The sequence below is a fragment of the Etheostoma cragini genome, chromosome 5 (genome assembly GCF_013103735.1).
Source record: "Etheostoma cragini isolate CJK2018 chromosome 5, CSU_Ecrag_1.0, whole genome shotgun sequence".
NCBI lineage: Eukaryota > Metazoa > Chordata > Actinopteri > Perciformes > Percidae > Etheostoma > Etheostoma cragini.
The window spans coordinates 13,247,070-13,250,533 of NC_048411.1; positions in this window are offsets into that span (position 1 = coordinate 13,247,070).

Consider the following 3,464-nt stretch of genomic DNA (forward strand, 5'->3'; position numbering starts at 1 on the left):
AACCAAGAACAAAACCTTCGTGGAAATCCAGAATGAGTTTCAGTCCAGAAAGACCCTCAGTGCTGATGGAGCAGGGACGACATTATTATCCACTTTTATATGAAATCACTTAGAATTTTTTTATGTCTCACAATATTTACAGTATGTCACAAAGATGAGTAATTAAAAATGACAATTTATAGTCCACACACACATAACAAAATAGATCACTAAAGAGCTATTGTGAATTTCAGAAATGTAGGTTTTACTGGATAGTTATAATTACATATTTTTAGTTCACTTACAGATATAGCCTCAACGTAATCTTAATATGTAATATTTTGGTATGATCAATGTTGGATTAAACAGCATTTATAAAGAATGCTCTATTCAGACTTTCAATAAAGATACATTTATGAAAACCCAGCTTATGCTGTATTAGTGTACTTACAACTACTACAACTATGTCGAGACTCATAGTGCTCTGCTGAGCCTGATCTTTTCTGGCACATAAATGGAGCACAGTGGGATCATGCCCATATAAAAGAATGGGTTTCCCATTTAATCCATTTAGACAACAAAGGGTGAATTTTATTTCTGTATTCAGATCAGCAGACCCTCCTTTAGCCTCAGCAGGAATGTTCTCTAAGAAGTTAATGAGTCTACCTCTCTGCAGCTGAGATCATATGATGCGTCGCAAAATAGGCTCCCATTATACAAGTACTTTCACTGAACATCCATTAAATGGCCCATTCAAACAGTCTTTTACAGCAGCTACCAAAAATGAACTTCAATGAAGAGTCTACACAATCAAAAAGAGAGGTGAGTTCAAAATAACACCAAAAACCATTTTACTAGCAAGGACCACACCATCAGCAAAGACAAGTTTGAAAAAAAATGTTATGGGTAGCCACGTGATCAGCTCGACAGAGATGGCAGCTTAAGCTATAGCTCCTAGCCCAACTTTGCCAAATAGTTGTTTTATATGGTTCCAACTCAGATATTCTATCACTTTATGCTCGATAGAGTCCTTTAAAGCAAAATGGCAAAGAAGAACAAAACCCAACATGTCGATACGGATGTCATTGCGGACGCATTACTGGAGAAACAGAAAAGCTACTTCGAACCACGTTTTTCTCAGATCTAACAAGTGGGGATTGACAACGACAAGAAGCTAACTGCTATCTATGCCCAGCTAGGATCTCCAACTGCAAGCCTTGGCTCTATCAGATCTGATGTGGAGAATCTAAAAACCACTGTGGAAAGCAACTCAAGTACCTATTCTTGATAGCCATGGCCACGGTTTTCAAGAGCTGGAGGTGAAGCTAGCAGACAAGAAGGACAGAAAATCGAAGCGGCAGTATCTGCATCTTTTAGCTGAAAGAGGGGTTAGAAGGCTCTAATGCTATTCAATATCTCTTGCCAAGTCTTTTACCAAAACATAGATTCGGCATGAGTCAAGGGTTTAGATTTTTTCCTGCTTTACCCGGCTAACATGAAGATCAAGGATGGCCCCCAATACAGAGCTTTCACCTCCGCTAAGTATGTTGACGATCACGTGAACTGGGCCGCTTCCCATCCTCCTGTTCCCACGAAGACGGCCGGCGCCTCAGATTCTGTCGCAGAGAACACCGTGGAAGAAGATCAGGATTAAAAACAACTGCCTGATGAACATGGACTCTTGATTTGTCTTAATCTCTTAATGTGTCCTAGTTTTATTGGGTTATCTGATATGATTACAGCGACTGTATTTTGGAATTACCACTCTGTCTTGTTTAGTACAGCCGAAGCTCCATAGATTAATTAGGCTATTTGGCAAGCTGATGTTATCACTACAACAGAAAACAGCTTGTGACTTTCAGCACATGAAAAGTATTAGAAGATAATAAGATAATAGGCAGCAGATGCTATCCTTATTGATGCTTGGTGTAATAAGTAGAAACTGTTTACCAATAGAAAGAAAACAGAATTAATTCAACTTGGAAAACCTTTAACAACTCACAGTGTCCATGTATTTAAATTTGGGTCACACAAGCTGAACTTTGCCAACTCATACAGTATATATATAGGTTTCTATATAGATGAACATATGAATTTCAGAAAAGGTGTTAAGGTTCTTGCTGATTCCGCATGTAGAGCTTTAGGCGGGCGGCTGCACGCTTCACCCGTGCCAAAAGCCGCTACTGGTAGTGTCCCTCATGTCTTTCTTTTCATTTCATTTCCAGAATGCAAACTCTATTCTGTGTTAGTAAGGCTTGGCAAGTATGGACAAATGTGAGGGTTTTGTAGTACAACCAGCAGGAGAACAGTTATTAGTGATTCGTGAAGAAGAGGAGTTTTGGAGACTCTGTATGATGATTAAACTAATGAATATGCTTTTACAAGTTATGCATAGTTATTGTTTTCAAAGTTTTGTTGAAGTAACCAGCAGAAGACCATTTACGAGTGACGTAATTTTGGTGACACTACTTTGTGTAATAATGAAGCTATTACGTTTTTATTGTTGTGTATCTCTTTGGTGTTGCACTTTGTAGACGGTCCCTGCCCAGTGCGCACTCCTCTCCCAAGACGGCTGCTCATATTTCTCTTTTATTAGTCCCGGTCTGAAGAATACTCGTTTTGAGGAAAACCAGGTTTTAGCTCGTTGTGTAGCCTACCTTACGGTTGGAAAGAGGCGTCGTTTGTGTTTTAATATCTTTCGCTGATAAGTTATTGATTTGCGATTCCAACTTCAGACTGGATGGGTTTTTTATGGTTTTAAATGGAGCCGATTCTCTTCACCTTGCAGTCACTCTACATCTTGACAACACCACTTTTCCTCCTCAGGATTTGTTGAGAGACTACTCTATACACGAAACATATAGCCGACCCACTCGGCGACAAACTACAAACAATAATGGACGTTAAACAACACATCAGCGACAAAATGCCAAAAGAATTTGCGGATGAATATCAACCTTTGCTTATTAAAGAAACTAAAGATAAAAAGCGACCCAAGGTATGTGGACTATCATAAAATAAGAGTTTTAAATTAGCATCTGTAGACGCGGTAGGATGCAGCTTTCTATCATTGGTTACATATGTAAATATTTATTTTGTGTCTCTTTTTTAATGCAGTTTCCGAACAAATCACTTCTGCTGGCTGTGTGTGCTGCGTGCATAGGGGGAACCTTTCAGTGTGGATATAATACATCTATCATCAATGCTCCCACAACGGTAATAACCCTACTGTCTGTTACTGTTAGTCTATTGCATAGACTTGATGCACAGTAATAACGTTATTGTAGCATACTTAGATTACAAACCTATAAGATTAGTTAGTAAATTTATAAATGACACATAAGTGACATGTTTTTCATATGTAAGCTTGCATATCGCGACTACATGTCTGGTAAATATGCGTGCAATCTCTTTACTATTTTAGGTCAGGGATCATTCATTTTAATTTCACCTGCTGAATGTGCCTGTTGTGTTTTTGTTTTGTG